The 25,615-nt window shown below is 49.3% G+C and overlaps 1 protein-coding gene across 3 annotated transcripts in view; it reads left to right on the forward strand.

The window, feature by feature from the left end:
- Positions 1 to 8,950: 8,950 nt before the first annotated feature.
- Positions 8,951 to 25,615, forward strand: part of LOC109560663 (janus kinase and microtubule-interacting protein 1) — a 226,405-nt gene continuing 209,740 nt past the window's right edge. For 2 of the 3 annotated variants that reach the window (XM_019963075.2, XM_070791778.1), the window contains exon 1: positions 8,951 to 9,278. The gene's annotated coding sequence lies outside the window, so the exon portion shown is untranslated. Of the gene's footprint in view, positions 9,279 to 16,048; positions 16,373 to 25,615 lie in introns of those variants that run through there. The other variant, XM_070791774.1, reaches the window with a different exon arrangement.

Below are 25,615 nucleotides of genomic sequence, written 5' to 3' on the forward strand. Positions count from 1 at the left end.
TTTTAAGCCTCTCAGTTTGTGGCAATTCTACAGTTTTAAGGCCCCCCCCCCCCCACTTTATGGCAGCCCTAGGAAACCAACAGAGATTTATATACGTGAACCATGAACTTCCAGATGTTCAAGCTGGTTTCAGAAAAGGCAGAAGAACCAGAGATCAAATTGCCAACATCTGCTGGATCATGGAAAAAGCAAGAGAGTTCCAGAAAAACATCTATTTCTGCTTTATTGACTATGTCAAAGCCTTTGACTGTGTGGATCACAATAAACTGTGGAAAATTCTGAAAGAGATGGGAATACCAGACCACCTGACCTGCCTCTTGAGAAATCTGTATGCAGTTCAGGAAGCAACAATTAGAACTGGACATGGAACAACAGACTGGTTCCAAATAGGAAAAGGAGTACGTCAAGGCTCTATATTGTCACCCTGCTTATTTAACTTATAGGCAGAGTACATCATGAGAAACGCTGGGCTGGAAGAAGCACAAGCTGGAATCAAGGTTGCCAGGAGAGATATCAATAACCTCAGATATGCAGATGACACCACCATTATGGCAGAAAGTGAAGAGGAACTAAAAAGCCTCTTGATGAAAGTGAAAGAGGAGAGTGAAAAGGTTGGCTTAAAGCTCAACATTCAGAAAACAAAGATCATGGCATCTGGTCCCATCACTTCATGGGAAATAGATGGGGAAACAGTGGAAACAGTGTCAGACTTATTTTTTTGGGCTCCAAAATCACTGCAGATGGTGACTGCAGCCATGAAATTAAAAGACGCTTACTCCTTGGAAGAAAAGTTATGACCAACCTAGATAGCATATTCAAAAGCAGAGACATTACTTTACCAACAAAGGTCCGTCTACTCAAGGCTATGGTTTTTCCTGTGGTCATGTATGGACGTGAGAGTTGGACTGTGAAGAAAGCTGAGCGCTGAAGAATTGATGCTTTTGAACTGTGGTGTTGGAAAAGACTCTTGAGAGTCCCTTGGATTGCAAGGAGATCCAGCCAGTCCATTCTAAAGGAGATCAGCCCTGGGTGTTCTTTGGAAGGAAGGTATTCTTTGATGCTAAAGCTGAAACTCCAGTACTTTGGCCACCTCATGCGAAGAGTTGACTCATTGGAAAAGACTCTGATGCTGGGAGGGATTAGGGGCAGGAGGAGAAGGGGACGACAGAGGATGAGATGGCTGGATGGCATCACTAACTCGATGGATGTGAGTTTGAGTGAACTCCGCGAGATGGTGATGGACAGGGAGGCCTGGCGTGCTGCCATTCATGGGGTCACAAGGAGTTGGACATGACTGAGCAAGTGAACTGAACTGAACTGAACTGATTTAATCTCCACTCAAAGCTAGGAGGTTATTACCATTATAAGCTCCACTTTACAGATGGGGAAACCAAGGAAAGTCAAAGGGCAATGGCTTGCTTAAGGTCATCAGCTAGGAAGGGGCAGAGGCAGGATCCAGGGCAGGCAGCCTGGCTCCTGCAGAGATAAGCAAGAGCTTCAAGTTCGCCCTGGCAGAATCCCCTCTCCAACACTCTCCGAAGTTCATGGCCATCATAGGCATGATGTCCTCATGATGCTGAGCTGACCTACACCCCCGTGACATCCTGGCCTGGGTCGCACACCACAAGCCCATGTGCCAGGGAGGCCGCTTTTTGGAGGAGAGGATGGGTTCCTGGCCCCCTCGTGGCTGCTTGCTATGTCCCGGGGACCCTCGGCACTAGTGAGAAGGAAGTGACCATACCTGCCTCATCGGCTTGTCCTGAGGATGTGGAGTGAGCACAGGGTGGCAGAGGGGCGTGGATGTACTGCAAAGCTAAGGATGGTGAAGTTGCAGGTGCCTCCAAGCTCTGAGGGGCCTGAGCTATGGGTTCAGGCGGTCACACAGTCTTAGAAATTTTGCAAAAGTGAGATATTTTAGCTGCAATTGGTCAAGACCACTGTAGGGCTGCCATAACAAGGTACCATAGACCGGACAGCACAGAAACATTTTCTCACAATTCTGGAGGTTACAAGTCCAAGGTCAAGGTGTCCGCAGGGTTGGTCCCTTCCGAGGCCTCTCCCCTTGGTTTGCACATGGCCATCTTCTCCCTGTGTCCTCATGTGGCCTTCCTGTTGTGCGTGTCTGTGTCTCTAATCTCCTCTTCTTATAAGGACACCAGTCATACAGATTAGGAGCCACCCTAAAGACCTCATTTACCTTAATTAGCTCATTAAAGACCTTATCTTTAAATATAGTCAGAGTCTGAGGTGCTGGGGGCTAGGACGTTCGAATCTGCGGGGAGACCAGTTCAGCCCGCAGCTCCCCCCCCTTTCCCACCAATTTCGCATCATCATACTTCTCCTATTGGGAAGTGCTGGGGTGGCTGAAGGCATTTTGGGGATGTAGCTGAAGGGAAGTTGACTGGAGGATGACTTGACATGTGTTTCGTGGGCAATGTTTATATCCTTAGCTGATCTGTGTAGGTTGAGTTCTTGCTCCCTGAGCGACTCTGATGACTGCCAAGTGTGACCTCCCCTACGCTGTGCCAACCCAGGGGCACCTTGCCTGAGAATATGGGTAAAGGAGGAATGAAGTTTAAAAGGGAGTCCTTCCCGTGGGGTGACCTGGATTTGCAGAACTTGAGTCACAAGACAACTTTGGAATCACCTGATCCAGGGCCTCTCAGGCTTCAGCAGACACTGGAATCACCAGAGGCACTTAATAAAATTCCGATTCCTGGGCCCTGCTATTCCGAGGCCCCACTTGAGTGGAGCACAGGAACTGGGCATCTGCAGTTTTATACGCTTCCCCGTGTGCCTGTGAGGGGCACTGAGGTTTTGGAAGAACTGGCAGAGTCATCTTCTGGAAGATTTATACAATTTCTGGAAGATTTATTTGAATTTGGACAACTGCCTTTTATCCCCCAAATTAATAAAATCGCAAGGAGAAACTGAAAAAAAGAGAAGAAGCAATTCTTCCAAATCCTAGTGTTCACTTATGAAAGAATGATAAAGGTTGTCCCAAATTTGACAACAATCCTAAAAATGTCCATGACTACTAGTGATGAATTATGAAGCCAAAAGAAAATTTCCTAATTAACACTTAAAAAAAAAATCCATCATCAGAGGAGTACTCTGAATTATCTTTTTTCTCTGTAGAAAAAAATATTGCAAAATTGTCTTATGGAGACACAATCCAAAAGGATGAAAAAAAATGTAGAGAAAGATTATAAAGGTCAGTATTAGTTAATTAAAAATTATTATAACTTACAGAGGGGAGGAAGGAGAGGGTGGGACATATGGAGAATGTAACATGGAAACATATACATTAACATATGTAAAACAGTTAATGGGAATTTGCTATATGACTCAGGGAACTCAAACCAGGGCTCTGTAACAACCTAGAGGGTTTGGAAGGGGTGGAAGATGGGAAGGAGGTTCAAGAAAAAGGGAACATATGTACACCTATGGCTGATTCATGTTGATGTGTGGCAGAGAGCAACACGATATGTAAAGCAACTATCCTCAATTAAAAATAAATAAATTCATAAAAAAATATTATCTTATTTCCTGGATTTTATACTGCTTGTGATAGCTGACAACTTAAAACATTTAAACATTTGTTCTGATTTTTAAAATTATTCTAAACAAACGTTCACTTTTGTACCTGGTTTTGTCATATAATTTTAAAATTTCTTTTTCTTAAAGAGAACCTCCAAAACTGTGAAAGCTCCAGGTGCTATGAAACCTGGTCCACGCCCACTCAAAATCCTCTCCCCAGTTCCTTACCAACAGAACCCTGATTTTGTTTCAGGCAACAATGAACCCTCTTTAATTTTTAAAAATAATTTTCAAGAAGCCAGAGGTGGCCATGTGATACTGACCTGGTGGTACATATAAACAATGGAACATTACTCAGCCATAAAAAGGAATGAAATTTGGGGCACTGTAGTGATGTGGATGACCCTAGAGTCTGTCCTATAGAGTGAAGCAAGTCAGAAAGAGAAAAACAAATATATTATTGCATATATTTGGAATCCAGAAAAATGGTGCCGATGAACCTGTTTGCAGGATAGGAATAGGGACGCAGACATAGAGAGTGGACTGTGGACACAGTGAGGAAGGAGAGAGGGGGATGAATTGACGGGGTAGCACTGACATTAGAAGGCAGTGGCGCCCCACTCCAGTACTCTTGCCTGGAAAATCCCAGGGATGGAGGAGCCTGGTGGGCTGCAGTCCATGGGGTCGCTAAGAGTCAGACACGACTGAGCGACTTCACTTTCACTTTTCACTTTCATGCACTGGAGAAGGAAATGGCAACCCACTCCAGTGTTCTTGCCTGGAGAATCCCAGGGACGGGGGAGCCTGGTGGGCTGCCGTCTATGGGGTCGCACAGAGTCGGACACGACTGAAGTGACTTAGCAGCAGTACCCCACTCCAGTACTCTTGCCTGGAAAATCCCATGGATGGAGGAGCCTGGTAGGCTGTAGTCCATGGGGTCTCGAAGAGTCAGACATGACTCAGCGATTTCACTTTCACTTTCATGCATTGGAGAAGGAAATGGCAACCCACCCCAGTGTTCTTGCCTGGAGAATCCTGGGGATGGGGGAGCCTGGTGGGCTGCTGTCTATGGGGTCGCACAGAGTGGGACACGACTGAAGCGACTTAGCAGCAGCAGCAGCAGCAGCAGTAGCTCAGACGGTAAAGCATTTGTCTGTAATGCAGGATACCCGGGTTCAATCCCTGGGTCGGGAAGATTCCCTGGAGAAGGAAATGGCAACCCACTCCAGTATTCTTTCCTGGAGAATTCCACGGGCAGAGGAGATTTGGCAGGCTACAGTCCATGGGGTTGCTGAGAGTTGGACATGACTGAGCAACTAACACACAAGTGTAAAATAGATAGCTGGTGGAAAGTTACTATACAGTGCAAGGAGCTCAGCTCGGTGCTCTGTGATAATCTAGAGGGGTGGAATTGGAGGGGTGGAAGGGAGGTCCAAGAGGGAGGGGATATATATATACATACATATAACTGACTCACTTTATTGTACAGCAGAAACTAATACAACATTGTAAAGCAATTATACTTCAATTAAAAAATTAATTGAAAAAAGAATAGAAGTCTCTGAGAAGAGTTTCCAGGAAAGTGGTTAAAGGGAGCCAACTCAGCTGAGGTATGCCTTTTGCCCTTCCCTTTCATCTTGACTGGAGTAGTGTTGGGATCCTAGGGGAAGAGTGTCCATCTTGCCACCATGAAGATACTCTGAGGAAGAAAAGTCTGTGTTGAGGATGAAGGAGTGAAAGGGGATAAAATCGGGGAGGTTTACCTTTGGGTTTCTTCCTGAATGAGAAAAAAATGCTTAGTTTGCTTATGCCAAGTCACTTCAGTCGTGTCCGACTCTGTGCGACCCCATAGATGGCAGCCCACCAGGCTCCCCCGTCCCTGGGATTCTCCAGGCAAGAACACTGGGGTGGGTTGCCATTTTCTTCTCCAATGCATGAAAGTGAAAAGTGAAAGTGAAGTCACTCGATTGTGTCTGACTCTTAGCGACCCCATGGACTGCAGCCTATCAGGCTCCTCCGTCCATGGGATTTTCCAGGCAAGAGTACTGGAGTGGGGTTCCATTGCCTTCTCCAACAGTCAAACATAACCCCTAACTAATATACATGTATCAGTGTACCCCAACTCAATGGCTTAAACAAGAGAAATTGATTGTTTTTCAGTTCTGGAAGCTAGAAGTCTGAGATCAAGGTGGCAGCACGGCTATGCACCCTCTGGAGGTGCCAGGGAAAGGTCTAGTCCAGGGATCTTTCCTAGCTCTGGGGGCTTGCTGTTAATCTTTGGCATTCCTTGGCACTGATGCATCACCCCATTTTCGGCCTTCGCATTCACATGGTGTTCTCCCTGTGTGTGTCTCTGCATCCAGTTCAGTTCAGTCGCTCAGTCGTGTCCGACTCTGCGACCCCATGAATCGCAGCACGCCAGGCCTCCCTGGAGAAGGCAATGGCACCCCACTCCAGTACTCTTGCCTGGAAAATCCCATGGGCAGAGGAGCCTGGTGGGCTGCAATCCGTGGGGTTGTGAAGAGTCGGACATGACTGAGTGACTTCACTTTCACTTTTCACTTTCATGCACTGGAGAAGGAAATGGCAACCCACTCCAGTGTTCTTGCCTGGAGAATCCCAGGGACAGGGGAGCCTCGTAGGCTGCCATCTATGGGGTCGCACAGAGTTGGACACAACTGAAGTGACTTAGCAGCAGCAGCAGCAGCAGCAGGCCTCCCTGTCCATCACCAACTCCCAGAGTTCACCCAAAGTCACGTCCATCGAGTCAGTGATGCTATCCAGCCATCTCATCCTCTGTCGTCCCCTTTTCCTCCTGCCCCCAATCCCTCCCAGCATCAGATTCTTTTCCAATGAGTCAACTCTTCGCATGAGGTGGCCAAAGTACTGGAGTTTCAGCTTTAGCATCATTCCTTCCAAAGAAATCCCAGGGCTGCATCTAAATCTCCTTTTAATAAGGATTCCAGTCATATTGGATTAAGGACCACCCCACCTCAATACAACCTCATTAAAAAAATATTATTTATTTATTTATGGCTGTGCTAGGTCTTCTTTGCTGTGTACGGGCTTTCTCTAGCTGCAGTGAGCAGGTAAGAAAGTGAAAGTCACTCAGTTGTGTCCGACTCTTTGCGACCCCATGGACTATAAGGACCATGGAATTCTCCAGGCCAAAATACTGGAGTGGGTAGCCATTCCCTTCTCCAGGGGATCTTCCCAACTCAGGAATCGAACCCAGGTCTCCTGCATTGCAGGCAGATTCTTTACCACCTGAGCCACCAGGGAAGCCCAAGAATACTGGAGTGGGTAGCCTATCCCTTCTCCAGCAGATCTTCCTGACCCAGGAATTGAACTAGGGTCTCCTGCATTGCAGCCAGATTCTTTACCTGGTCCGGATGCACAGGCTTCTCATTGCAGTGGCTTCTCTTGCTGTGGAGCACGGGTTCTAGAGTGTGCAGGCTTCAGCAGTTGTGGCACACGGGCTCAATTGCCCCTTGGCATGTGGAATCTTCTTGGATCAGGCGACTGAACCCGTGTAGCCTGAACTGGTAGATGGATTCCCAAACCACTGGACAACCAGGAAAGTCCAGTACAACCTCATTTTAACTAATTAATCTGTATGACCTTATTTCCAAAAAAGGTCACATTTTGAGACACTGGGAGTTAGAACCTCAATGTTTGGTTTTTTTGGAACTCAATTCAACTCGTAACACCAAGGCCTGTCCCCAGTGCCTCCATTCTCTGGGTGCCTCTTGACCAAGCATTGAGTGCTGCTGCTGCTGCTGCTGCTAAATCGCTTTAGTCGTGTCCGACTCTGTAGGACCCCATAGACGACAGTCCACCAGGCTCCCCCATCCCCGGGATTCTCCAAGCAAGAACACTGGAGTGGGTTGCCATTTCCTTCTCCAATGCATGAAAGTGAAAAGTGAAAAGTGAAAGTGAAGTTGCTCAGTCATGTCCGACTCTTCTCGACCCCATGGATGGCAGCCTACCAGGTTCCTCTGTCCATGGGATTTTCCAGGCAAGAGTAGTGGAGTGGGGTGCCATTGCCTTCTACAAAGCATTGAGTAAGTCCTGCCAAATCAACTACCTGACCCTCTCTGATGCTCCTCTTCCCTTGTCACCGAAGCTATGCGCACGCACCTCTTTGATCTCCACTTGCCTTTTCAGTCTGAGATTCAAAGACAGCCAGTGTATCTGTTAATGAGAGTCTTAGATCTGTTCACAGATATTCCAGGTCTACTGGGAACATGGGAGGTCTGCCCTTCCCGCCCTGATTCAGGTCAGGCATGGCCGATGACTTGTTTTAGCCAATGAACCATAAAGCCAAGTGATATGTCTCTTCCAAGTGGAAACTTTAAAAGCTGGTAAAATTTGCCACCTTTCATTCAAAGTGCCAAAAATATTATGCGTACATGGTTTCAGCTTGGGCTCCTGACTGACTAGAGCCAGCAGAGCGCCCTGCTGGTTCAGGTAGGATGTGAGCAAAAAACAAGATGGTGATATTTGGGTTCATTTGTTACTTGGGCTCCACATAGCTTATCCTGATGTATACACTTAGACAAATCTGACAGGGGTCCTACAGACCCCCTTACCTGGTGAGACAGTCTCAGGATAAACAAATTCTTTCTTGTAGCCTGCATGTGCTGGCTTCTGCCCATCTTCCCATCTTACACTTTGGATTCTCAAATATGTAACATTATGTGAGAATTGAACCATAAAGAAGGCTGAGCACTGAAGAACTGACGCTTTCAAATCCTGGTACTGGAAAAGACCCTTGAGAGTCCCTTGGACTGCAAGGAGATCAAACGAAAGGAGATAAAATGAAAGCAAATGAATGAATCTTTGCCTAACTAAATCCTACCCTTCCTTCAAGCCTCAGGTGGACATCACCTGGTCCATTTTACTACTGTTGGGTGACGCTCTTTTGCCTAGTCACCAGGTCTGTGCCACCTGCTGGCTGTGACACATTCAGTATTTTCCTTTAACCCCTGACCTTCAGATCGCTATCTCTGGTTGTGTCTTCTAGACCATGGGTGGCCCCGGACAGCCACAGTTCCAGGTGATATACACCCCCTCCAAAATGGAGGTGAAGTTTCCTGGGGCCCTTAGCTCTAGGTGGGGCCGTCTGCCTGCAACAGCAGCTTCGACTAAGCCGGCGGCAGAGCTGCTAGCTTGGAGGAGCTCAGCAGCGGGACCCCCGCTCCTCCTGGGCACAAGTCGCCGGGTCCACTGCGCAAACTCAGGCCTCCTCGAAACTCTCCTCCTGGCGGCAGAACAGCTCCCGGCAACGTCCCCGGGCTGGGGCGGGGCAAGCGTCCGGCCCTACCCTCTGACTGGCAGGAGGACGGGCCAACCGGAGGGGCGCCCCGGGTGAGGGGCGGGGCCGCGCTGCGAGCAGGGCGGCGGGCGGCTGAGCGAGCTGCAGCCGGGAGTGTGCGGCACGCGCCGGCCGGCTGCCCGGAGCACGGTCACCCGGCGTCGCTGCACCTCGCCCCTCGCCCAGCCGAGCCACGCGCGCATCAGCCCGTCTTTCTCATTTGCTTCTTTCGATTTTTTTTTTTTTTAAATTTTGCATGAATCCTTCTTCCGTTCCGTTTTGTCCTTTTTAAGGCGGGGGCGGTGGCAGCGTAGCTCTGGGCGGGGAGGGGGCGGCCGGAGGATGCGGTGCGGGGCTGCACTCGCTACGCCCGCTGCTGCTGCTGCTGCTGCTGCCCGGCTCGGGCCTGAGCACCGAGCAGGTGGGTACAGGTGCGCGGGGGGGCGGGAGGCGCGCGCTGGTCAAAGGGAACCCGCGGACCCTGCGATCGATGGGGCTGGCACAGTGGCAAGGGAGGCAGTGACCGGTGCCGCCCCGCCCCATCGCCCACCTGCCTCTACCCTCCTCCAGCCTTTCGCGCCCCCTTTAATACCGCTGCCACCTTCGCATCTCACCTCCGAGGTTCCCCACCCTTCCGTTCCCATCCCCCACTCCCTTCCAAATCCCCCTGCGGCGTATCCCGTCCGGAGGACTCTGCGTCGCCTCCCTACAGACGCTTCCCCCGCCTCTCTTCCTCACGCCACCCCCATTTCCACTCCTCTCCCCATTCCGCCCCCAATCTGTGGAGGGGGATGGGGACCCACCGGGTGCGTCCCGGGAGTGGCGCGGGGGATGGGGGGGCGTGGTCGGCCGGTTCCCTGGATGTCCCACCCACTGAGTAGGTCTGGGTCCCCCGGATCTCGGCCGGGCGAGATGGCCCAGAGGATGGAGCCCCAGGGCCGCGCCTTGGAGGCTGGGGGCCGGGAGGGCGAGGCCGCCCCACCCCACGCATTGCACACCCCCAGGCTGCTCCGCCCACGTGGGCGCCGGGGAGGAGGCTAGAGAAACGCGAAGAAAGGCTGGTACCCACCCTCCTGCCTGGCCGGCGCGTCCTGGGCGCACTCGGCCTCCGGAGATGGCGCACAGGGATTGGTTCCCGCGGGGCCCGGCACCTTGCCGGATGCCCTGCGTTCAGGCCAGCCACCTCTCGGGCCTCCCGCGCCTTCGCCCCCCGGCCCCTTCGCTCCATCACTCCACCCTCCTGGCTTCAGGCTCCTGAGGATCCGGTCTTGTCATCCCTGATAGAGGCTGCTTCCCACGCTGGAGCCTTTTACCTAAAAGCAGCCACCACCCACCCTACACCCCCACCTCCCGCGTACACACCACCAGCACCATCCCTCCCCACACACTCTGGTCTGCCCTTCTCCGGACGTCTGGGGCGGCCTGGGCTCTGCGCCAGCCTCTGCCCAGCTCTGTAAGCTCCAGAGATACTGTATCTAACCCTGGTCCTCCTCCGCCACCCCCACCCCTTCCTTGCACACTCACAGGCACACTGTCCTTGGCCTTTGCTTGTGCTGTTCCCCCTCTTGGAACATCCCTACTTCAATTGGATAGCTCCTTCTAGAAGAAGGCAGGGAGAGCACGGCGGGCCACCCTCCCCTGCCCCCCACCTGAGTGTCCCTGTATGACAGAGCTGGACACACTGCCATCCTATCCAATAGCCTCCGCCTCCCTGATCAGACTAAGAGGTCCTGGAGTAGGGTGCAGGTAGCCTCAGCTCCTCACAGGGGGAGTCACCCAGAGTAAATATCTGGTCTAAGGGTATACCGCCTCCCATCTCAGGGTGACCCACTGGTGGGGGCCAAGGCTATAGGAGGGGCCCGCTTCTTTTCCAGGGCCTTGAGCAGGTGGGTGGCTCTCCCATGAGCCGGAATGGATGAGGAGGAGGGGCAGATTTGGAGATGGGATGGGGTGGTTAGGAGCCCCCCTTCTTTCCTGCCCCTAGGATGCTTGTCCAGCAGGACATTTGTTAACTCGCTGCTCTGAGCAATCTTTGTTTTGTACAACTCGGTGGAGGCTAATGGATGATTGCAAAGCTTTTGTTGTTGAGACGCCTGCCTGTGGTTTGTAATGCTAAACATCCCTGTTCAGTCTGGGGTGGAGGTGTTCACTCTTGCCTTGAGTCTTGTCCTAGCGAGAAGCCCCTCAAAAGGGTCAGAATATGGTTCCAGCAAATGAATTCATTGCCATTTTTTCTCCTTCACAAATCACCTACAGCTCCCCCTGCCTCCATGACCTCCTCACAAGTTCTTCCCATCCCGGCTTCCCTGGACCACCTCTCCCTCTCCCTGCCACAAAGTCTGAGGCAGACACGCCACCCCTGTGTCCCCAGATTGTCTTCACATTTAGGGGTTCCCCACAGGCTGTGTTTCCTCCCCAAAAGTTTCCCCTCCTTTGTGTGTCTGGAGAACTCCTATTCATATGACATCCCAGCTCTCGTGGTGGGAGATTCTGTGGTGGAGAGTCTTGTGGTGTTCCTTGATTCTGCTCAAACAGATTGTGTGGTTCTCTTATCTCTCACGTCTCTGCTGGCTCAGACGGTGAAAGAATCCGCCTGCAGTGCAGGAGACCTGGGTTCGATCCCTGGGTTGGGAAGATCCCCTGGAGAAGGGAATGGCAACCCACTCCAGTAATCTTGCCTGGAGAACTTCATGGACAGAGAAGCCTGGCTGGCTACAGTCCGTGGGGTTGTAAAGAGCCGGACACCACTGAGCGACTAACACACACTTAGTTCTCGCAGAACCTTATATCTGTACATTGTATAATATTTATGTCATTTTTCCTTAAGAAGACCTTGCCCACCAGAGATGAGAGGCACAGTGAGATCTGAGAGGCAGCACGTGTTTGGTGGGGCTCTGTCTTCCTGGGGAGGCACCTGTACTGTCAGCGCTATAAGAGAGACACGTGCAGAGGGAGAGAGCATGACAGCTCCCTTCCTCCAACTTGAAGGCTTCACGAGGAGGAGGCAGGATGGAGCTCCCCTCCCTTTTTTTTCTTTTTAAATTTATTTTTGGCCATGCTGGGTCTTCATTGCTGTGAGGGCTTTTCTCGAGTTGAAGAGAGTGGGGACTACTCTCGAGTTGTGGTGCATGGGCTTCTCATTGTAGTGGCTTCATTTGTGGAGCACAGACTCTAGGGTGCTTGGGTTTCAGTATTTGCAGCACTAGGGCTCAGTAGTTGTGGTTCCTTCCTGGGCTCAAGAGCACAGGCTCAATAGTTGTAGCGCCCGGGCCTAGCTGGTCCGCTGCACGTGGAATCTTCCAGGGCCAGGGATCGAACTCATGTCTCTGGCATTGGCAGGTGGATTCTTTACCACTGAGCCACCAGGGAGGCCCCTGGAGCCCGATTTCTTAGTGCACAGAGCACGTTGAGGCTGGGAGATGAGTGGCAGAAAGAACAGTTTCTGAGGAAGGCATTAAGCAACAGCAGGTGCCCCTGTGTGCTGTGGTTTGTTTATCTCCCTAAGTGTTAAGGGACCCGCTTGCCAATGCAGGAGACAAGAGGCTGGGGTGAATCCTGGTTCTTCTGTCTCTGCCTCCTTCCCCTCTGTGGTTGGACCAAACTGCAGGGCTCCTGAAGCTGCGCTCACTGGTGTCCTGTTCTTGACAGCTGTGTGATCTTGGGCAAGAGGATTAACCTCTCTGAGCCTCTATTTCCTGTACAAATAAGGGCAGTGGTCCGACTTTGGCTTAATTGGTGTGGGGATCAGAAGTGTGGCCTCTGGGCATCTGAGGCACTTAAATAAGTGGTGATGATGATGATTCAATGGACACGAACTTGGGCAAACTCTGGGAGATGGTGAGAGACAGGGAGGCCTGGCATGCTGCAGTCCATGCAGTCCCAAAGAGTTGGACACGACTTAGCGACTGAACAGCAACAACATGATGATGAAGGAGTGTGTGATACGTGATTTGGAAAAATAAACCCTTTAGCTTTGTCACAGAGTAAACGCCCAGGTTAGAGGCCCTCACCTTCTTTGTCCTTCCCAAGCTAACATCATCAGGCCAATAAGCTAAATATTCAATAAGCAAGAATGAAAGATGAAAGAGATGGGTGCCATGTTGACTAATTCCAACTGTGCAGACTTGTGTGAGAAGGTGCTGAGAACGGTGCCAGAATCCTGAACTCAGAGTCCACTGGCCCCAGAGCAGATCCTCTGATGCCTCTTTTGTCTGGACTTTTTCCTGCTCACTGCTGGAGTCATCTCCATCCATTTCTTAGGAAAACTCTTTAAAAAATTATTGAAATACAGTTGATTTACATTGTTATGTTAGTTTCAAGTATGCAGCAACATGATTCAGTTATATATATATTTCAGATTCTTTTCCATTATAGGTTATTACGAGGTATTGAGCCTAGTTCTCTGTGCTGTATAGTAAGTCCTTGTTGGTTGGTTCCCTGTTTTAGGGAAAACCCTTAATGAAAATAATGATCATAGGCTGAAGCTATCAGCTAGGTGAGGTGGGCTGTGAAGGAACAGGGCTGGGTTACAGGACGTGTGCCGAGGAACCAGCTCAGACCCTACTGGCTGTGTGACCTTGGGCAAGTCACTTAACCTCTCTGTGCCCAGTTCCTTTCTTGTGATGTTCACTGAATGAAAACAGCTCTCTATGGTTGCTTAAACTCCCACTCTTGCCATGAATTATCTTAATTTAAACTGCCTAGCAGCAGGCAGGGTAAGGATTGCATGAACCCCCTTGTTAGGGGCTGTGTCTGGAGATGGAGCTGGAAGAACTAAGCAGTGGTGGAGGCGGGGGATGGTCTCCCTCCAGAGCTTAGGTGTTGCTCCACGAAGCACGCCGATTCCTGTAACGGAAAGACAACTTTCCTGCAGGACTGGTGTGAGAAATCAATCAGAAGAGCCTTCTTAGTGCTTTTAATAGAAACATGTTACCTTAAAGCCAGTAGTAGCTGTTGGTGTTGCTGTAGCCTGAGGCTCAGAAAAAGGCCTGCAGGCTGGCCACCAGAGGGACCTTGGCTTGTCACTCTAGCCCTGAATGCCTTCGGAAAATGTTTTCTTTTCTTATGCCTTTCCAAAGCCAGAGGGACAGCCCGGGCACCGTGGGTCAGCAGTGAGGAGCAAGGGCCAGGAAGGGGGTCCTGGGGCCCTCACGGTGTGAAGGGCAGGGGTCAGGAGCCTCACCTGTAGGGAGTGGGAAGGGGCACTAGTGTTTGAGGGAGTGACCCAGGAGGTCTTAATTACCAGGGTGTAATTAACATGCTGGTACCCAGCAGTGGGGCTTCCCAGGTGGCGCCAGTGGTAAAGAACCTGCCTACCAATGCAGGAGACATAGAGGTGGGTTGGATCCCTGAATTGGGAAGATCCCCTGATCCCCTGGAGGAGGGCGTGGCAACCCTCTCCAGTATTCTTGTCTGGAGGATCGCATGGACAGAGGAGCCTGACTGGCTACGGTCCATAGAGTTTCAAAGAGTCAGACACGACTGACACCATTTAGCTTGCACGGGGCAGCAGAGAGAGGGCACTGGGGTTCTCAGAGTGAGGGAGGAGCCAGCTCCCCAGTGGGGAGGGGGCCTCTGCTCTTGTCTTTGGTGATAGTATTTATTTTCAGAACCACAAGGAATACTGTTCCTCTCACTGAGATCTATGGAAATGAATTGAGACAAATGCTGTTTTCCTTAATGGAAACATCGCCTGAGTACATACCAAAGGCCAGACTATCTACAAGCTATGGCTCATCCACCCGGTGCTTGATGTTGTAAATAAAGTTTTATTGGCACCCAGTCATGCCCATTTGTGTACCTGCTGTCTATGGCTGCTTCTGCCCTGTACTGGCAGAGTTGGGCAGTTGGCGCAGACATCTGTCAAGTCAGAAACATTTACTACCTGGCCCTTTGCAGAAGTTTGCTGCCCCCTGGTCTGTGCTCTCTCCCTGGTTTGAGTTCACCCAGTCCTGAACACAACCCCAGGGGCTTCCTTGATAGCTCAGTTGGTAAAGAATCTTCCTGCAATGCAGGAGACCCTGGTTCAATTCCTGGGTCGGGGAAGATCCCCTGGAGAAGGGATAGGCTACCTGCTCCAGTATTCTTGGGCTTCCCTTGTGGCTAAGCTGGTAAAGAATCTGCCTGCAATACGGGAGACCTGGGTTCCATCCCTGGGTTGGAAAGAGCCCCCGGAGAAGGGAAAGGCTACCCACTCCAGTATTCTGGCCTGGAGAATTCCATGGACTGTATAGTCCATGGGGCCACACAGTCAGACGCGACTGAGTGATTTTCACTTGGATACAACCCCGGAGGAAGATGCTTGCATTTCTCATTTTATTGGTGGGCACATAGAGGCTCTGAAGTCTACCCGGGGTCACAAAACTGGCAGCCCATGTTATTTTTTTTTTTTTTTTTGAGAAGGGGAAGAATTTATATTTTTTGTTAGCTTCTAATTGAATCTTATACATGTTCAGAGAATGTGGTTCCGTATGATACCTATTGTTAAAAATTTCGATCCCACAGTTTCTTAATGTCCCGGTACCTGATGACTTCTTAAAATATCTTTTAAATATATACATATAGTTCAGTGGCATTGAGTATTTCATGGTGTTGTGTAACCACCATCAGCATCCATCTTCAGCACTTTTCCGTCTTCCCAAACTGGCAGGTCACATTCTTAACCATGACCCCATCCTGCCTTGTGGGTGTTTTGTAGAAAAAGCAAGCATCAGCAGCATTATAATTTAGCACAGGAGGCTTTGGTGGAAGCCTTGGGACTGGATGCTGGTTCTGCAACATACTGACCGTGGATGATGGTCTGTTCCCTTTGAACCCTCTGGAGCTCAGTGGCTTCATTTGTGAAATGGGCATAGCCCCAGGCCCTGTCCCTGCAGACCACGTGGGTGCGAGGATGAGATGCAGAACAGAGGGGAAGGCCCAGCCTCGTGCGCTAGGTAGTATCTGTGATGCTGTCCCTGGAACAGCCACACCTGAAACAGCTGTGAGGTCGGTCTGTCCTCTCTGTGTGGCTCGTGTGTCCCTTTATCCTTTCCAGGTCCTGGAATCATCCACAGGCCCCGTCGTGTATCCTAAAGCCCCAGCTAGACCCCAGGGGACCCGTGTGCTGTGTGGATGCCGCTTTCCTGCCGTCCTTTCTCCCCTGCGGCCCAGACTTGGCTGAAGGGCCACTCTAGGGAATGAAAGGAGGTTCTGTTGTGGCCATCCTGGGGCTGCCAAGGGCCGCCCATCGTGGCAGTAATGCCCTTGTGTGTGCCAGGTCAGGGGATGCGCTGGCTCGGCCTGCTGGCCCCCGAGCCTCCATCTCGGCTGTATTTTGATACAGGAGCCCTGGACTGGCCCCTGGCCCCTTCCCCAGGCCTGGGGGGAGTGGGACACACCACTGAGGAGTGTCCTGCTGCCCTTGTGGGACAGACCCTGAGGATTCCAGGCATCTGCAGTGGAGGCGTGCTGCCGTCCATGGGGTCGCGAAGAGTCGGACACAACTTAGCGACTGAACGGCATCAAATGGTGGAGGTGAGAGTGATCTGGTAAAGTCGCTTTCTACTTCTTCTAGCTTTGGAAAGTCCATCTTCTCTCTTTTCCATTTCTATTCTGGTACTTCTGGAGGCTGATCCCTCCTACCTGCTTTCTGAGACATGGGGTTTTATTTTATTTAGCAGAATCACCACCTGACTCTTCTGTCGAAACAATTCTTTTTTTTCCTCCTTTCCCCTGTACTTTTTAAAGCTGAGCTGGAATTCAAGATTAGCCATTTTAAAATATACAAATTAGTGGCATTTAGTATTAATATATTCACAATGTTGTACAGCCAATACCTCTGGGTTTAAAAACAGTTTCATCACCCCCAAGGAAAACCCCTTCCCCCTCCCCCAGCCTTTGGCAGCCACCCACCTGCCTTCTGTCTTTGTGATTCCCCTGTTGTGGAATTTCATATACACGGACTCATATATAATGTGTGGCCTTTTGTGTCTTCTTTCACTGAGCATAATGCCCTCAAGATTCATCCAGATCATAGCATGCGTCCATACTTCAGTCCTTTTTAAGGCTGAGTAATGTTCCATTGTAAGGATTGGCTACATTTTGTGACCTATTCATTATTTCCATTTCAAGGATGGACGCTTAGGAGGTTTTCACCTTTTGGCTATTGTGCAGACTGTTTGAAGCATGGCTTAAAGTGTTAAAACTTTCTTCCTGGGGCCCTAGCTGCCAAGGTTCTGTTCTGGTGTTTCCACTCTCTCTTCCCAGTACTCACTAATTCATCTGTTCAGACACTCATCAGATAGCTGTGGATGTGTCCTCCCTGCCCAGTTCTATGCTGGGTACCTCCAGCCTTGACTTGCTCTTGATATCTGGAGAACGGTTTATTGATTTCTCACTTTCCAAGCCAGAGTGTGGGAGTACCCAGAGGCAGGAGGGCCGGCACGGGGCACCCGAGTGGCCCAGAGAGGCAGCTGGCACAGGCAGGGAGCCCAGCCACCTTTCTGTGTGTTCCTGGAATGTGCCAGATGCTTTGCAGTTAGGTCTGCCCCTTGCTTCCTGGCCTCTTCATCTCCTGCCCGCTCCAGAACTGGCTTCTTCTCACCCTTGATATCAGCTTAAATTTCCCCTCTTTGGAGAGGTCTTCCCTGCCCTTCCCTGGGAGATGCCCACCTGCCCCGTCCACTGTTACTGTCCCCTTTGTCCACTTGTTGCTTCTGACATGAAGATCTGAAGTGGGTTTGTTTCCCCATTTGTGATCATGGCCCTGGTCCTCATAAACTAGACTGAAAGCACCGTGAGGGCAGGAACCTAATCTGTCATATTTTCTGTCTCCTAGCACAGGACGTAGGCATGCAGTAGGTGCCCAAGAAATGTGTTGCTACCGCTTGGAGTCAGATGTGAGTTAATTTCCTAACTTCACCTTGCTAGCTTGATGATCTTGAGCCTGTTACTTAATCTTTCCCAGCTTCACTTTTTTCTTCTGTTCAGTATGGAGAAAGTCCAGTGTCCCGAGCCCTTGGGGTCAGTGTGGAGGTCAGAAATAACTGTGTAGATGGCCCAGAGCCTGTCGGTATACAGTAGATGTTAGCGCTGCTGCTGCTGGTGGTTCCAAAAGTAGTGCTCAGAATACTTGTGAATGAGTCTCCTAAGTCATGTGCTCGTGTGCCCTGGAGAGTGGAAAATGTACTCTGAATTTCAAAGACTTTGTGGGAAAAAGAGAATGAGGAAGATCTCAGTAGTAACTTGAACATTGATTACTTGTTACAACGGGACCATTTTGGATATATTGGCTACGTGAAATGTATTATTAAAATTAGTGTCATTGGTTTATGTTTACATTTTTTAACGTGGGTACTAGAAATTTAAAATTGCATTTGGGGTTCACATTGTATCTGGGGGGACAGTGCTGCTCCAGAGGTTGGTGGCTTTGCCTTTGTGAAGTGTGTGGCCCTGGGTAAGTGAGTCACATTTCTTCCGTGCTTCAGTTTCCTCTTCTGTAAACAAGAAGCTCGATCTGATGACGAACAATGACACTGCACATTTGAGGGCCTCCTGTGTGCCCCTGAAAGGACCCATAGCCCCATGAACACGAGTGGCTGGGTCCCTGCCCATGGCAGCTTTCAGTCTGAGAGAGGGGAGACCCAAATAAAACACAAACCCCGCCACTAAGACTGTGATTACTCTCTGAAGGGTATAAGTAAGGATACCTGACAAATAATGATAGAGTGAAGAGGGCTGGGTCTCTAGCTCGGAGAGGTCAGGGCTGAAACTTCAAAACCTTGGCCACCTGATTCGAAGAACTGACTCATTTGAAAAGACCCTGATGCTGGGAAAGATTGAAGGCGGGAGGAGAAGGGGACGACAGAGAATGAGATGGTTGGATGGCATCACCGACTCAATGGACATGAGTTTGAGTAAATTCTGGGAGTTGGTGATGGACAGGGAAGCCTGGGGTGTTGCAGTCCATGGGGTCGCAAAGAGTCGGACACGACTGAGTGGCTGAACTGAACTGAACTGTGAGGAGAGCTGGGGTGAATCCACCTACAGCCTGGGGCGTGATAAGCTCTGTAACTGGCAGCCAAGATGAACACTTTGGGATGACCCGAGAGCGCTGAAACATTGGGCCACTCTACTCAGAGTCGCCTCCACTCAGCAGTTCTGGCGTTTTTCATCCCTCTGCATATAATAACCGTACCAGAATTTTTATGTTCTGTGAAGAATTTTCAGTTCATTTCTCAGAGGCCCCCCGGGGAATGTGGGCTTCCCCTGTGGCTCTGCTGGTAAAGAATCCGCCTGCAGCGCGGGAGACCTGGGTTTGATCCCTGGGTTTGATCTCTGGGTTGGGACCATCCCCTGGAGAAGGGAAAGGCTACCCACTCCAGTATTCTGGCCTGGAGAATTCCATGGACTGTATAGTCCATGGGGTCGCAAAGAGTTCGACAGGACTGAGCGACTTTCACTCGCCCAGGAATACGGAGATCTCGCTTCTGAGCATCTCGTGGGCGGGGCTGCGCCATGGTCAGCGCTGATTGGATGAGGGCCACTGATGCTCTGGTCGTGGCAAGCCTGTGTTCTGGTGTTGTGCACCTTCACTGCTGGAGACCGCATCTTCTCTGCTTTCTGCATTTGGGAGGGAGGCTGTATTGAGCTCCTCTTGATCTTGCCAGAAGCCACGAGGAGGACAAATCACTTCACCGTTGGGAGCTCTGGCGTTAGGGGTGAGGGTCACACCCGGACCCCGGCCAGGTGCGTGTGCTTCACGTGGAGAAATGCCCGGGGAGGCTTTGTCCCAGTTTTTCACGGGTCAGGGGCATTCTCATCTTCCACACACACACACCTGCCAGCAGGTGCCTGACCTTGTGCGCCTGCTGGGTGGGGGCTTAGGGGTGGGCCTTGCACACATGTAAGTGAAAATGGGTTATTGCGGGCGACAGTGAGTCTTCCTCTCCAGCCCTCATTGGGCTGCACTTATTGCTGGAGAACGAGTGACTTACCTGAGGTTGCCCACGTGGAAGTCGAAGTGGTGGGGATGGGGGCTCAGCTCTCTGGCTACTCTGACAGTTGCTGATTATTTCTGAAAAGAGTGCAGCCACCTTCACCTGTGTTCAAGGCCCCCGTGGCCTGCTTCCAGCTCATTTCCTGTATCTCCCCCAGTGAATGGTACCCCTCTCCTAAGCACTGTCCCTTCTCCTAGACCCTTGCTTGCCAGCTACCTCTGCCCACAACAGCTCCCTCACCCACCCCCGCTTGTGAAACCCTGCAGGCTCCAAAGCCCAGCTTGGATGGTGGGGCCCCAGGAGGGACCTATCAGCTTGATCTTCAAGTGAAGATACAGTGAATGAAGTCAGTGGGGCTGGATTAAGACAGGAAGAGTCTGGAGGCAGAGGAACAGACTAAAGAGGCTTCCTCCTGCTCTGCGCAGGATGTCATGGCCTGCCCCTGCGTCTGTCCTCCCAGGCCTTCACCAGAGCATGCATCCAGCCATACTGTCTGCCTGCTGTTCCTGAGGGGGTCCGGCCTTTGCACATGCCCGTCCCTCTGGCAGATCTGCCCATTAGTATTCCCTACCCCATTCACTTGATGAACATCCTCTGCATGTGCTGAGCGTCCATCATCAGCCTTATTTCCTCCAGAAAACCTTCCTTGACAGTACTTCCACATTTGCAGGCCACGTTGTATGTGTCCCTGGGGCTCCTGCTGCCCTGGATTCTGTATTCCAGCTGCCAGTGATTTGCCGGACTTTCCTGCTAGACAGAAGGTTCCAGGAAGTGGAGATGCTGCCTGGTCCACAGGGGGCCTCCCACAGCCCGGCACAGGGTCGGGCCACCGTGGGTGGTCAATAGCTTTTGGCCTTTAGCCTCAGTGTTTGGTGTTGATAGTATGGTGACTGATTTGTCTTCACGTCTGAGCCAGGAAATGAAAAATGAGTATGTTTCATCTGCCTATAATGTCAGTGTTGGGAGGGACCTTAACTGAGTGCCGTTGGTTCTTCTCTCTGTTGTTTGCCTCGAGTCCATTCTGCCCTTAATAAGCCCCACTCCTTCATGGCAGCGGCCACCTCTAGTGACATCAACTCTCCAAACCTTGGATGCCTCAGTACTCGCGACTGAAACATCCCTGGTTGTTCCATCAGTCCCGAGATGACAGTTGTGAAGCATCTTCTGTTGTTGTTTAGTCTGTAAGTTACGTCTGACTCATTGTGACCCCATGGACTGTAGCCTGCTGGGCTCCTCTGTCCATGGGAATTCCCAGACAGGAATACTGGAGTGGGTTGCCATTACCTTCTCGAGTGAAGCTTCTGTGAAACTTAATAAGGTTTTCCTTCTGCACAGGGGGGTTTCACTGCCTTACCGTGCAGCCTGCTTTTACTTTAGGGCAGAAAAAAAAATGTTGGAAAGCTGTTCTTCAGAATCCAAACCATGTTCTTGTGTTCATAGGTCATACTTCTTGTTAAAGTGGTCTGATTTTTCCATTTCTCCAAAGCTGCATCTCAGAACATGCTCTGGAAGGCACATCTCTCTTTGGAAATTGGCAGGGCTGCTTCGTGTGCCAGGGCAGCTGGGCAAGTGAGCTCATTAAGCCTGGCAGCAATTGAGTTTCTGTGGCAAGTCTTGGAGCCTTTCAGAATCAGGGCCAGAAGAGGTTCTTTTGCCTACCAGACACCTTATTTTGAACAAAGGCCTGGATGCCCCCTGGATTCTGCCTAATCTGTTTAAACTATTGGGCAAATGGGTGTTTTACTTGCATGATCTGTCTCTCCCTGGAAATTTTCCAGATACCCAGGACGAGTCCAGTTTATGAGGGCTTGGGCATTACAGATCCCCTGAGTTTTCTATAGACATGGCTAAAGGTGCATGCAAGACATTCATGCATGCATGCTAAGTCCATTCAGTTGATTCCCCACTCTTAGTGACTCTATGGACTATAGCTGTCCATGGGATTCTCCAGGCAAGAATACTAGAGTGGGGTGCCGTGCCCTCCTCAAGGGGGTCTTCCTGACCAGGGATGGGACCCACATCTCATTATGTTTTCTGCATTGGCAAGTGGGTTCTTTACCACTAGCAAGATGGATGCAAGATACTTCATACCAAAATACATAAATAATCCTGTAGCTGGAGAGGATATCAGAAATTGGGAGTGCCCCAGCTAGAAGATGGGGGAGGAGTTCTGGGTGCCCCAAACCTCAGGTGTTTACAACATACATTGTAAATTTTGGATTTTATAATTCATAAGCTCCTGGATTGTAGTTTCACTTTCTGGAGCAGAGGGCTTTGTAGGTAGACTAAGAGGTGGTGGGGAGGGGTGTTAACACTCCCAGGCAGGCATGTGCGCTGATCATTTTGTGGTGTCTTACCTGTTCATTGGTGCAGCTGTAGAACAGTCTCTTGCTCATTAGATCTTTGTTAGCATCTGTGCCAGGTCTGTGAAAGCAATGCCATGGCACTTGAAAATACCTGTGGAACCATCCTTTTCCACCTTGGTCTGAAGCACTGAATTGTTATAACACTTCTCATCATCACATGTCATGAACAGGATCCTCAAAATGTTGTGAATGGCTTTCTCTCTCCTCTGTGTGGGAAGGTCAAACTGTAGCCTCAAATTCTCCACCCCAGGAAGCTGGTAATGGACATTATTATAGTTGGTGTTCCATGACTACTGGGTGAGTAATTGATTTGCTTCTGTTTACCGGAACCAGAGAGAAAAAATCAGGATGGATTAGAAAGTGAACCATTTAAGAACCTAAAAATTGTGGGAGAGGTAATTTTGTATCTGAATTAAAAAGAGTTAGCTCTTTGAAGTTCTTGCTGTGACATTGGTTTGATTCATCTAATGCAAAATAACATAGTAAAGGAGGAATAGAGGAACTAAAATGACATGGGACATATAGAAAACAAAAAGTAATGTGGAAGATGTAAACTCAACTATATCAGTAATATTAATAACATTAAATGTGAATGGATTCAACAAACCAATCAAAAGGCAGATTGTTAGACTGTATTAAAATGACTTAACTTTATGGTGTCTACAGGTGTATACCTCTTTAGACTCAGATATACAAATAGATTGGAAATAAAAGTATGGGAAAATATACACCATTCGAAGAGCAACTATACGAAAGCGACAGTGACTATACTGGTACCATGTGTGGGCTTAGTCGCTCAGTCATGTCGAACTCTTTGCAACCCCAGGGACTGTTGCCCACCAGGCTCCTCTGTTCATGGGGATTCTCCAGGTAAGAATACTGGATTAAGTTGCCATGCCCTACTCACTGCTATCATACCAGATAGATTTAAAATAAAAAAGCAGAGATAAAGAGGGATATTTTATACTTACATTTAATTATACAACCTAGGCAGCATATTAAAAAACAGAGACATAAGTTTGCCAACAAAGGTCCGTCTCGTCAAGGCTATGGTTTTTCCAGTGGTCATGTATGGATGTGAGAGTTGGACTACAAAAAAAGCTGAGCGCCGAAGAATTGATGCTTTTGAACTGTGGTGTTGGAGAAGACTCTTGAGAGTCCCTTGGACTGCAAGGAGATCCAACCAGTCCATCCGAAAGGAGATCGGTCCTGGGTGTTCATTGGAAGGGCTTATGTTGAAGCTGAAACTCTAATACTTTGGCCACCTGATGCGAAGAGCTGACTCATTTGAAAAGACCCTGATGCTGGGAAAGATTGAAGGCAGGAGGAGAAGGGGATGACAGAGGATGAGATGGTTGGATGGCATCACCGACTCGATGGACATGGGTTTGGGTAGACTCCGGGAGTTGGTGATAGACAGGGAGGCCTGGCATGCTGCAGTTCATGGGGTCGCAAAGAGTTGGACACGACTGAGCGACTGAACTGATACTGATACTGAATGATAAAAGGGTAAATTCAACAAGAAGATATAACAATTATAAACACATACGCACCTAACAGCACAACACCCAAATATATGGAGCAAACACTAATTGAAAAGAACGGAGAAGTAGATAATTCAGCAGTAATAGTTGGATACTTCAATATCCTACTTTCAATAATGGATAGAACAACTAGACAGATCAGTAAGGAAGTAGAAAACTTGAACGACACTATAAACCAATCGGACTTAACAGATAGCAATAGAATACTCCACCAACAACATCAGAATATGTATATGTATATATGTGTTGTGCTCAGTCATTCAGTCACGTCCAACTTTTTGCGACCCTATGGACTGTAGCCCACCAGGCTCCTCTCTATGGGATTTTCCCAGCAAGAATACAAGAGTGAGCTGCCATGCCCTCTAGGGGATCTTCCCAACCAAGGGATCGAACTCATCAATCCCACATTGCAGGCGGATTCTTTACCATCTGAGCCACCAGGGAGATCTGTGTGTGTGTGTGTGTGTGTGTGTGTGTAAATAACATATTTTTAATTGAGGTATAATTGAGGCATAATACATTAGTTTCAGGTGTATAACATAATGATTTGATATTTGTATACATTATGGAATGATAACTGCAATGTCTAGTGAACATCTGTCACTATATATAGTTACTTAAATTTTTTTTTCTTGTGACAAGAACTTTTAAGATATTCTCTCTTAGCAAGTTTCCAATATGCAACACAGTATTACTAACTATAGTTAGCAAGTTTCAGATATACAAAACAGTATTATTAACTGTAGTCACCATGCTGTATGTTACATCCCCATGACTTTTGTATTTTGTAACTGGAACTTTGTGCTTGCTGACCTCCTTAGCCCATTTTGTCCACTCTCCTACCCACCCCCCACCCCCAGCCTCTGGCAACCAGCAGTCTGTTCTCTTGTGTCTGTAAGTTTGGTTTTGTTGTTGTTATTTTAAGATTCCACATATAAGTGAGGTTCATGTGGTATTTTTCTTTCTCTGTGTAACTCATTTCACTTAGCATAATGCCCTCAAGGTCCATCCATGTCTCACAAATGGCAAGATTCCATTCTTTTCTGTGGCTGAATAATATTCCATTTTATATCTATTTTACATTTTATTTATCCATTCATCCACTAATGGACACTTGAAAGTCAAAGTGTTAGTCGCTCAGTCGTGTCCAACTCTTTGCGACCACATGGACTGTAGCCCGCCAGGCTCCTCTGTCCATGAGATTCTCTAGGTAAGAACACTGGAGGGGGTAGCCTTTCCCTTTCTCCAGGGGATCTTCCTGACCCAGGGGTCAAACCCGGGTCTTCCACACTGCAGGCAGATTCTTTACCGTCTGAGCCACCAGGGAACAACCAGGGAACTAGCCGCCAGTGGACAACCTAGTGGGTACTTAGGATTTTTCAATCTCTTGGGCATTATAAATAATGCCTCGGTGAACATAGAGGTGCATATATGTTTTCAAGTTAGTACTTTCATTTTCTCTGGATAAATATCAAGAAGCAGAAAATGCCAGATCATGTGATAGTTCTACCTTTAAGGTTTTGAGGAGCCTCCATACTGTCGTCCATAGTGGCTACACCAATTTACATTCCCACCAAGAGTGCACACGGTTGCCCTTTTCTCCAGTTCTTCACCAAGAATATACTTCTCAAGTGCCCATGGATCAATCTCCAGGATATGCCATATGCTTTGCTGTCAAATAACTCAATAGACTTCAAAGGATAGGTATAATACAAAGTGTGTTCCCTGACCACAGTGCAATGAAATTGGAAATCAATAGCAGCAAACACAGGGCCTGGTCCATAGCTGATGCTCGGTTTCACCCTTGTCAGGCTGTCATCTCCAGCCCCTGCTTTTTTCTCCCTCCTCATCCTCCATTGCTCCTCGTTA

Source organism: Bos indicus, chromosome 6 (genome assembly GCF_029378745.1).
Source record: "Bos indicus isolate NIAB-ARS_2022 breed Sahiwal x Tharparkar chromosome 6, NIAB-ARS_B.indTharparkar_mat_pri_1.0, whole genome shotgun sequence".
NCBI classification, from domain to species: domain Eukaryota; kingdom Metazoa; phylum Chordata; class Mammalia; order Artiodactyla; family Bovidae; genus Bos; species Bos indicus.